Raw genomic sequence first — 11025 nt, forward strand, 5'->3', positions numbered from 1 at the left:
CTCCGGCTGTGCTGCAGCTCAGCACTGCTGAGGCTGGTTGAGATGTCCCCACACTGGGGGTCCCCAGAGATGCTCCCTGGAACTGGGGTGCACCAACCACGGCACTTGCAGGGAACTGGGCAGCCCCATCAGCAGGAATGTGCTGTTCCCAATGAGTTTGGGGAGCAAAAGCAGAGCTGCCACCAAAAAGGGCACATTTTAGTAGCCCCTACAGGACAGCCAAGCCAAGTGGCCATTTGGGGACGTCCAAGCGTGCCCTGCCCACCCTGCTGCCAAGTCAGCAAGTGTGACAAGCTCTGACATCACAGCTGGGAAAATAACATGTTATTTTCCCAGCTTGGATGTGAATTTCCCTGCTATTACTGGCAGCGACCATCTTGGGAGGAGAAAGCAGCAGAGGGCTGTCAGGCGAGGGGAGAGAAATGATTTTTTGGGCTGGTGGAGCCTGTCCAACCCCTGTGGGCTCTGGGGAGGTGGGGGTGCCCTGCAGGGCCACCCCATTCCCTTAATCCCTCTGCTTTCAGCAGCAAGTCCATGCTGCAAGTGCAGGGGTCCTGCATGAGCCCCCAGTGGGGCTGGTGGCCAGCAGGCTGTGCTGACCAGCCACTCTGGTGCTGAGCCTGCCCTTTTCATCCCACAGCAACCCATTCTCAGGTGGGGGAAGGGTTTGGAACCTCACCCCAGGAATCATCCACAAAACCACGGGAACAGAGCTGCTTCCCTTCCACACACCAGGGATGGATGCTGTGCTGGCCCACGGGACAGGGAGCAGCCCTGGAAACTGTGTGAGTTCCCTTCCATGCCCATCCTTGGCTACGGTAGAGCATCCCGTTGGAAAAGTGGGGTTTGGAACAACTCGGTGCTATGGGGAGCTGATGTCTTTTATTTGGGGAGGGAAACCCAAACAAAACAGCAACAAAACCAAGTGCCTCAGCAGAAGCTTCTTGTGCCCCAAAGCTTGAGAAATGCTGGAAAAGCTCCGTGAGGGCTCATGGGGCCAGCTGGGTGCTTAAATCATCACCTGAAAAAAGCCATTTACCTCCCAGTCCTGGAATATCCTCCAGCACTCACACCAGAGCCCAGATCTGAGGGGATCCCGTCTCTCTGCACCCACTGGAGTGTCCAGTGAGGTTTTTGGCTCAGGGGAATGCTCTACCACGGCAGCTCCAGCTCCTCAGGCAGCACAGGGATGCTCTCAGAGGCAGTGATGGACATGACACATCAGCCTTGGAGGAGTATCACATGTCAGCTTCCAGCTGCTGCTTCCAACTGGGCTGCAAGTGGATTGTGCTGGGAAGGCAGAGCTCAGTGCATTCAAAAAGCCAAGTCAAACCCAGTGTGAATCTTGGAGAAGGGAAAAAACTCTCAGAAATCATGGGTTCAAAGGATAGAGGACACCCACCAAAGTGCCTGTGCTTCCTGTTGGGGCTGCAGTGATAGGATGCTGCGAGACAGACATCACTTAATTACCTTGCTACCTTAATTGCCATCAGCCCTTCCAGTTCCCAAGATCTGGTGGTTTTGCAGTGTCCTTCCACCCTGCTGTGTCTCAGGGAGGTATTTCAGGGAGTGGGACTGCCAGCAAGGAAAAGCAGTGGATGAGGAGCACTCTGTGAGAACCTCTTGAACCAGCTGGAACTCCCCAGCAAAGATGTTTTTGGGGGAATATTTTGGCCTTTCAAGGTGTAAAGCTTATTTCTGCAACACCCACCTGGCCCTGAGGGCAGTGAAGATGGGCTGGGGGCTCCCCATTCCCAGGGCAGAGCTGCACTGGAAAGAGCCCAGAGTGACCCTAGGAAAGGACCTGGCTCACTGCTGGGCTTTGGAGCTCTTCTGTGCATCCCCCCACAGCATCACCCACCACTGCAGCTCCAAGGCAGCCCCTTGCCACCCTCGGGTCCCTGGGGATGCCTTTGGGAAAGTGCAACCCCTCTTTGCACCACGGGTTTTGCCATGGGGCTGCTCTGCTGCCCTCCCAGGCTCTGGTGAAGGGTTTGGCCGGGGTCAGCACAATCGATATCTCATCTGCAGGCTCTCCTAGCGGAAGTGATGGTATATTGGAACATGGTAATGGGTCTTGTCTAGTGGAAAAGGCTAATCTTCCCCAGCTGCACAGGATCTCCGCAGGTGTCCTCTGGCTCTCCCCGCTGCCACCAGCCCTGCCAAGGAGCAGACACACTTCTTTAAAGCTGTAGCACTCCAATTTACTGCTGTCCTGGGGAGGGAGAGCTGCCTCCAGCCTGGAGCTGTGGCTGGGGCTTCCCAGTGAGGAACTGGCACCCCTGGTGTCACCACACAGCAGTTCACAGATGCTGGGTCGAAGCAGAGAAGGTGATGTGTTCTCCAGAGGTGGCAGCTCCCCGGGGAGAAGAGGAGAAGGATGTGAGGATGATGCCAGGAGAGATGTGGACTACCAAAGTGCCACCTGCACACATGGGAGGGAGACAGGGAAGAGCAAGGGTGGCAGCTTCTTGCTGTTAATTTGGCTTCTTTGGCATTGTGCTTGCCTCTAGGTGGGACTCCTCACCTGAAACTTGTCCTGTTTTGCCCATCCCTCAGGATTGCAGCAGAGCCAGGTCTTCCCTTCCCCTTCCCCTTGTGCATCACACCCAGACGGGCTCTGGGCCCAGGGGTTCTGGTTTTTTAAGCTGACCAACCATCCCTGGCTACCACATCCCGCTGCATGCCAATGGCATAATCCATTTTCCCGTTTCTCTGAAAGCAGAGGTAATTACCAGGTGTGAGGTTTAATATGCGTGTGGATTTTAGCAGGAATTGCCAAGAACAGCTCAGAACAATGCGCAGGTGTGGGCAGCACATCCTGGTGGCTCAGACATGGCCATGGTGTGCGGAGCCCCCAGATGTGGGCTGCAAAATGGGGAGCCCAGGGACTTGGTGGGGGCCCATAAGAGGCTGAGTGACCATCAGAGTCCACAAAAGTCATGCCAAAGGTTGTGCTAACCTTGTTGGGGCAGGGATTTTTCCTGCAAAAAACAGTGAGGATAGATGGATTTTAAGAGAAAATCCCTGGAGAGATAGAGCAGCTGTGGGGCTGCTGGGTTTTTGCTTAAATTTTATTTTGTTGGGCAAAGAAATGTATCAGTGGGTCCATGCAAGGAAAAAACATTATATTTAGCAGGAGGGAAGCAGGGAGGTCTTGTGTGGCTGTGCCCTGTGGGACTGTGTCCGTATCACATCCTTTCCTGGGGCTCCATCTCCCATCTGTGGGGTGTGTAGGAGGGAACCCCAGACCACTTCTCCCAAGGGAAGGACAGAAAATCCTCTCGTGCTACCCAGCATCACATCATTTTGTGCAGATGGTGTTCCCTAGCCCTGGATGACGTCCCCTCAGCAGGGACACTGGTAACAACGGTGCACTCTTGGGAAAACCACAGGATTCCCCACCATGAGTGGTTGGTTGCCATTTTCCTTTGGAGATGTGGGTTCGAGCAGCTCATGGGAGCACAGAAGGTGCCCTGGGCTCTGCACACAGGTCAGGGGGCTGCAGCACAGCACGGCTGTTAAGTGTTCCCACCCTTCCAAGGGAAAGCCATCCTCCCGGTGAGGTTGGGAGTCGCCGGTCCTGAGCTTCCCAGGCAAGGGGGAGATGGTTGCCTTTGTAAACCCCTTAACAAGGTGGCTTTGTCTCCCCGTTTGACAAGAAGCTCCCTTGCTTCTTCCCCGGGAGTTTCCCAACGCCGGCTCCCTGAAAGCCAGCTTTATGCTCAGCCGGGACGTGCTGCTGTGGGGCCGGATCAGAGGGACACGGGGGCCCTTCTGCAGGGCCCTGACAAAGGCTGCCCCGGGGGGACAGAGCGTCAAAGCCCGGCCGGCTCAGGGGGGGACAAGGGACCCACAGAGGAGGCCGTGCTCTGAGCCCACCGTCCATCTGGTCACTCGATCATGGCAGGCAACGACCCGGCGATGCTCAGGGAGGGCCAGGGGGTCCTTCTGCTCTGTCCCCACAGAAAGGGGTCGGGGGAGTGGCTGGGAAGGGACAGGTAGGTTTTGTTGGCCGCAGGTAACAGGATCTGCAGCCGTTGGTGCCTTTCTGCCCTCTGCTCCGGCTTGGGCAGGGGGGTGGGAGTGAGGAGACGAGGGCTGGAAATGGAGACCTCCATTCAGCAGGGAGGATGAGGATGCTTCTCCTCATCTGGAAATGGGTTTGGAGCAAGCCTCGAGGTGTCTCTGCTCAGGCACCCCACAGCCCTCTGGTCTGGAAGGGACCACCAGGAGTGATCCTCGGCTATGAGCAGCACCCTGGTCACGGCAGAGGCATCACCCATCCCCGTGTCAGCGACCAAGCTCCCCTCTCCCACCTCCTCTTCCTTCCCTGGGGGCTTTGCTGGCCTCTGCTCAGTTTGGGAGCTCCTGCCCTTGCCTCGTCCCACCAGTAAGAGCCCTCTCTCACCTCCCCCCTCCCGCCATCTGCCTCTGAGCCCCCCGCCCAGATTTACTGTCACGCGTTAAAGCCACGGCTCAGCGCCAGGGTCAGCGTGTCACGGCGGCCCCTCATCGATTTGTTTTACCTCCCCTTGGCTAAAGCACTTTGGCCCTGGCCCCTTCCATGGCGTAAGGGGCTTCCCAAGACCCTCAGTTCTCCCCTTGCCCATCCTGGTCCTGCATGGCTGGACCCTGTGGGCAGCAGGGGCCCAGCTGAGCCACTGATCTCCTGACCCTCCCCGGGGCACCTAAGGTGTCTCCCTGGTTTATCTGGATCAATATTTCTGCAAGGGCAAGGAAGATCCCTCCAGGGGAAGGAGGGCATGAGGGGATCCCTCTTGTTTGCACAGCCCCATGGCTGGTTTAATGCTTAGCTGGGCTGGGGCGTTTCTGGGGATTGGGAAGGGAGGAAGACCCTAAATCAGGGGTGGAGCTCAGACCAGAGATGTTTGGGGTCTCCTCCTTCCAGTTTATGGGTCTCACGCTCTGCACTGGGGCACAGTGGTTGGGATATCTTTGCGTTCAAAACCCCAGGAGCTGGGATGGCTTCAGCCTTCAAGCCCCTCTGCTCAGCAGCTGTGGGGCTGCTTTGGAGGATCTGCTTCTTGCTCGTGGTGTTTGGGCCCGGATGAGGGATTTTGGAACTGTTTTACTTGATGCTGTTTTTACAGAAGCCTGGAAGTGACAGTAAAGAATGAGTATTGAATTAATAAGTCCAAGCAGTGAGAGACCTGGCTGGGACACCGGCCTTCAACCCTTCTGGCTACACGCTGCGGGATGCCCAAGGCATGAGGGCTCTTCCTTTTATGGCTTGGCTCGGGGAATCAAGGCAAAGAACACATGAGCAACACTCCAACACCACCCCACAGGCTCCATCACCCTTGCTGAAGGCACCATATCTCCAGAACCCTTCCTGTCCCACAGAATCACCCCCAGCACCTCCATGCCCACAGTTCCAATGCCCAGCAGCTCGGGCAGCCCGGGGAGAAAAGAAGGGAGCTCTTGGCAACTCTGCCTTTTGCTTTCAGCCTCGCCCTCTCGCTATTTATTGGTGACTTTTGTCCTTGGCCAGCTTAGCGGCTGAAAGGGGCTGTATTATATCACATGTAGGCAGCTCCTGGGGGGAGAGCGCCGCGCTTTCTGCGGGAACAAAGCGCGGGTTGGCTAATTCCCCTCTCCTCCCGCGGCACCCGGGTCCCATCTGGTTGACACAGTTTGCTCCAGTGTCTCCTGCTATTAAGCCCCCACTTGCCTGCTTGAATCACTGGCGCTCCCCCGCCCCTGTACCCTCAGCCGCTTTTTCTTGCTTTATTTTTCATTTTCCCTAAAGCCAGGCAGAACTTGCTCTGTGGAGTGATGTCAGATGTGCGCGGAGCAGACCAATAAAACCTAATGCATCCCCCTCTTTGTCTGCCGGCCTCTCCAGCGCCTCACATTTTCCACTCAGAAAGCCACTTAAAACACATCAGCAACAATCCCTCACAAAACAGCCACTTGTTGGCTAATTGTGCCGAGGACCCGCGCGCGCCGCGCTGCGCTTTCCTGCCAAGGAGGGTCTGATGCTGCCAGGGACCACCACGGCTCCCCAACAACCCCAGGGCAATGGGAACCCTCAGCATCCACCAGGATTGGCCCTGGGGGGCTCAGCTGCTCTGCAGGGTGTGGTGGGGCAGGGATATGGGATTGGGATGTTTCTATTCCCCAGAGCCTGGAGAGGATGGTCACAGAGCCAGGAGTGGGGCTCGGCTCAGCCCTCACTCTGCAGCAGCCTGGACGAGCAGATGGATGCAGCAGAGCTCCCTGGACTCTGTCCTACCTGCTAATTCCTTCCTGGGAAGGAAAGAAGGCAGGAAGGCAGCAGGCAGCTGCAGTGGAATGGGAGCTCTGGGAGGATGAGATGGGTGCCACCCTGCCAGACCGGTGTCTTTTAGCTCCATGGCTGTGATTCTGGGCTGATGGCTCTGCAGCTGAAGGCCAGAAGAGCTGACTGCCCCATGCTGATGGGAGAGAGCTTTGGTGCAGCTTAGAGGGATGCCAGTGGGTTTCACTGGAGGGGATGGAGATCCAGTGCCTGATGGAGGGCAGAGAGGGTGCAAGTGAGAGATGCTTCAATGCAGGAAGGGAGGTAGAAAGGCTTGGACCTTTGCCTGATGGAGAAGTATCCAAAAAACCCTCCCAAGGAATCCTTTGGGCTCTTTGGGATATAGGAAAGAGACCCCACCCAGAGAGACACAAGTATGTGCAGTAGCTGCATTTATTTTTCTGCAGGAAAACTTGGACAGATTCTCCTGCTGCCACCCGCGGCATCCTGGGGAGCAGGGCAGGAGCAGCGTGCATTCACTGCCTGCTCTGGGGGCGGGAGAGCTGTCACACCTTCTGTCTTACAGCCACCCAATCACACCCGGGTTTGGGGCTAATTTGAGGCAGGCAAGGAGATCCAGAAACAGTGCCAGGCAGTGGGAAGGCTCCCTGTGGGCGCTGTGCTGGGCAGGCAGCCCAGAGCCCTCCCTGCGAGCGCTGAGCACACCTGCCCGCGCTCACCTGCCGCATTCACCTGCGCAGGGACTTGGTACAAGGCAGAGTGGCACAGGGGACAGCACAGAGCAGAGTCTGAGAGACCCACAGGGACTCGTGCTGCCGCCTGCTCTGGCTCGGTGACCAGGCTGAGCCTCTGCCACGCTGCCCCAGCGGCAGCCAAGGGATGAGACGGGATATGCAGGCAGCCGCCTGCCATTCCCGTTCCCATTCCCATTTCCATTCCTATTCCCAGTCCCATTCCCATTCCCATTCCCATTCCCATTCCCATTTCCATTCCTATTCCCATTCCCATTCCCGTTCCCATTCCCAATCCCATTCCCATTCCTGTTCCCATTCCCATTCCCATTCCCATTCCCGTTCCCGTTCCCATTCCCATCCCATTCTCATTCCTATTCCCTGTGGCCTGGTTGGGCCCCACACCAGCACACACCTGGCAGAGCGGGGGTGCTGGGGAAGGAAGGGGTTAAGCGGAGCCATGGCAGCAGGAATCAGAGGATTACAGGTTTGTTGCCGGACTGTCCCATCTGTCACCAGCACAAAGACGAGCCCTGTGTCGGGCTGGGCTGTCAGCGAAGAGCCCACCACTACATTAGGACTCCATTAGGGGAGACTGGTGGTGGGAAATGGCAGCTGTCAGGACACTGTCATTTCTCCTGTAATTCCTCCTGTTCCTTTCTCAACTGCACTTAAATAGCAGGTCTACCCACTGGGCCAATTTTGCATTTTCGTCCTCCCCCTGCTCCTCTTCTTTCTTTAAAGCTGCAGCTCCCTGGGCCCCTTCCCTGCAGCCTGCTGGTGCCAGTGCCAGTGCCAGAGCTGCCTGTGCCTGGCATGGCATCTGCACAGGGAGAAGGGCTCAGGAGCACTGGCAGCACCCTCCCTATGGAGCCACAGCGATGCCAGCTGGGTCTGCAATGGGAGCTCACTGGCTCCTGACCTCGGCACAGGGAGGAGCGGAGGTGGATCCCAGTCTCCAAGGATGGCAGGGTCCTTCCCTTCTCCCGTCCTCTGGGGCTGTCTCTGAGCTGGAGAATGTTTCCCACTCTGTGCTGCCCTTGTACAGCAGGCTGGCTGCTGGTGCAGGGCTGGCCTTGCTCTGGGCAGATCAATGGGTGGTGAACAGGGTTGGGGACCACGACCGGCGGCGTGAGCTGTGTCACAGCAGAGTTTCTTCTTCCAGCCACAAAATCTGTCCAATCTTTCAGCGCTTGGCAGAGGCTCCTGGGTCACACTGCCTGCTGCAGTCATGGCCACCTGGGGTTGGGATGATCCCCTGGTGTCGGAATCTGTGGGTATTGGTGATTCCCAGATTGTAGAAAGTCTCTGTCTTTCTGCCCCGTTGCCAAAGCAGAAGCCATAATTCGTTTGTGCTGTTTTTAAGGTTGTTTATTTTTGCTTATCTATAACATGTTCTGCTGCCCTGCCGCAGCTCTGTCCTGCAGGGCAGCGTGTGGGGCTCTGCCCTCAGTGGGATGGTACAAACATTAAATACCACAAACTACCTGTGCTGGATTTACAATAACGTGCCAATATCTGTCACCTACGTTGGACAGTGTGTCCCCAGCCTGAACCAACAGAAAAATGCCAACACCACAGTGAAACATGGAGGGCATGAAGGAGGAGAAAAAGGACAAGACACACCCAATTTTTCCATCTTGTCTCCTCTGAACTCCTAATCTAGAAACCTAAAATTTTACTTTTGCACCCGTGTCACACTTAATTATTACTCTTATCAAACACTCAAAGCTTGTAATTCATCCTGTAAGATTGAAAACTCTTTTCCATGGACAGAGATCACAGCCAGTGTCTCTGGGGGCTCTGTCCAGGGGGGTTCCTGACCCCTGCCAGGGCAGCCAGAGGGAAGCCCTGGATTCCCACACCCTGGTGCCAGGCCTGTGTCTGACCCAGAGATAAAACCATGGACAGGCACATTTCCTGATGGGACAAATCACCTGGAAACTCTCAGCACCTGCAGAAAGGCAGCTCAGCGTGGTGGGGACCATGCTGGGGGTCAATGTGCTCGCAGCTTTCTTGGGAATTCTTGTGTCTTCCCACACCCTGCCCTGCCCTCACCAAATCTCCCACCGGACCCGGCGCTGCCGCGGCGCCGGCGCTCCCTGTGGAGCCTCCTTTTCCAGCGGGGGATCAAAACAAACACTTGTGTGGGGAAGTGCATTGCAGTGGTGCTCGAAATAAATAACTAATTTCTCCCTACATGATCTCAAGGAGCAGGAGAGGTGTGAATAGCAGGGCCCGGTGTCGGGCTGACTGGACTCCCCGGTGTGGTAATTCAGAGGATGACAAACATAAGCCAAAGAAAAATGTTGAAAAATGGGCACTTCCCGCAGCCCTGAGCAAAGGAGCTATTGCAGGGTTTGGAAATAACGAAGGCAAAGAGAGGGAGAGAGGGGAATTTTCTCATTGAGACCAAGTGAAGTGCCAAACAAGCTGCTATTATGGTGGCTTTGAGAGGCACAGGGAGGGGGTGGTGGGGAGGAGAGCAGGGGGAAGGAGAGGAGGGAGGTGGGGGAGAAGAGAGGGAGAGAGGGCTGGAGGAAGGGAGAAGAGTGGGGGCTGTGGGGAAGATGGGGATGTGAGGAGCCAGAGGTGCGAGGTGACACAGGGGAGATGGAGAGAGGACCAAGGTGTGTGATGGTGGCAGGGCCACCACATGGCAGCACCCCACCCCTCACCCCAGGTCCCCCACACCTCCCCATCCTCATTCCCGGCCACCTTCTACCCCCCACAACCACCACCACCACCACCTCAAGGGAGGGAAAAAAAAAAAAGAGAAATAAAAGAGATGGAAAGAAGGAAAACAAAATATCTACAGTTGTCGAGACAAGGGGAGAAAAATAGAGGCAAACATCCATAATTTTCTCTGTGGGGCTTTGCAGTAATTGAGCCATTTGGATAAAAATAAAGGCAGCAGGCCCTTTAGGTAAGAGGAGCTTTTGCAATCCAAGAAGCCTGAATTATGCATCTTGTATCACTTGAAACCCCCCACCACATCACCCCCCTCCTGCCTCCCCCATGCGACGCCAAACCACTTTCCCTTTTCTTCTTCTTCTTCTCCTTTTTTTTTTTTCCCCTTCCCTCCTCCTTTTTTAAGTACCCTGTCAAACAGCATCCGATGAGAGGAGAATTTCAGCTGTCACAACTAATTTCAGCGCGTGTGTGTGCAAAGGTGTGTGTGTGCCTCGGGCGGGGGGAGCCGGGGGATGGAGGCGTAGAATCACTCCCTTGCCTTCTTTTTTTTTTTTTTTTTATTCCTCAAAATGAAGATTTACATCAGAAATTTGTTTCTGGAAGTGTTTAAGGCCTGTAATTTCCCTCTTTTCAATCACTGCCTGATGTCTTCTTCTTGCCAGCTCCAGTGCTGAGGCTGGCTGTCATCCTCCCTGGTCCTTCAGCTGGTCCTGCCCAGAGTCAAGGAGGATTTTCAATCTGTTATTAGGGCTTGAGGCTCCCAAAATTCAGCCCTGAGCACCGCTCTGGGTCTGGTAGGGAAGGTTCCAGTTTCTCCCTGCGGCTGTCCCAGTGCTGGTGGCTTTATGCTTCAGGTTTGGCCACCTTTGCAGCCACTTTGAGATTGGCATTGGCTGGAGGCTCACAGGGTGGATCCTGCTCAGAACAGGGCACCCCTGAGAGCCAAGTGGGGCTGTTGGGGTGATCCCCACCCAGGATATGCCTGGGGAAAGGGGCAGCTGGGGAGAGGCTGGTGCTGAGCACATTGGCTCTTCCCAGCCAGAGGCAGGAGGGGAAAATTCCCTGAATCCAAAGTCTGTGGGCTGTTTCCAGGAGAGGAAGAAGCAGAGCCCGGGGTGAGGCTGGAGATGTTGCCTCCATCATGTTCAGAAGATGATGGGATGGCTGTGGTGACCATCCCAGGTGATGAGGTGCTCCAGGCCAGGCTGGATGGAGCTCTGAACAACCTGGACTAATGGGGGGTGTCCCTGCAGAGGTGGAACCAGCAGAGCTTTAAAGTTCCCCCAACCCAAACCATTCTGTGGTTAAAATCCTTTCCTCATGGGCTGTGTCCCT

General features: G+C 55.8%; 1 long non-coding RNA gene across 1 annotated transcript; it reads left to right on the forward strand.

The window, feature by feature from the left end:
- The first annotated feature begins 430 nt into the window (after positions 1 to 430).
- LOC140685226 (uncharacterized) lies at positions 431 to 5846 on the forward strand. Its single transcript, XR_012058525.1, has 2 exons — positions 431 to 785; positions 5115 to 5846. It is a non-coding gene; the product is annotated as an uncharacterized lncRNA (long non-coding RNA).
- The last annotated feature ends 5179 nt before the right edge of the window (positions 5847 to 11025 follow it).

Source organism: Taeniopygia guttata, chromosome 17, assembly GCF_048771995.1.
Source record: "Taeniopygia guttata chromosome 17, bTaeGut7.mat, whole genome shotgun sequence".
Lineage (NCBI taxonomy): Eukaryota > Metazoa > Chordata > Aves > Passeriformes > Estrildidae > Taeniopygia > Taeniopygia guttata.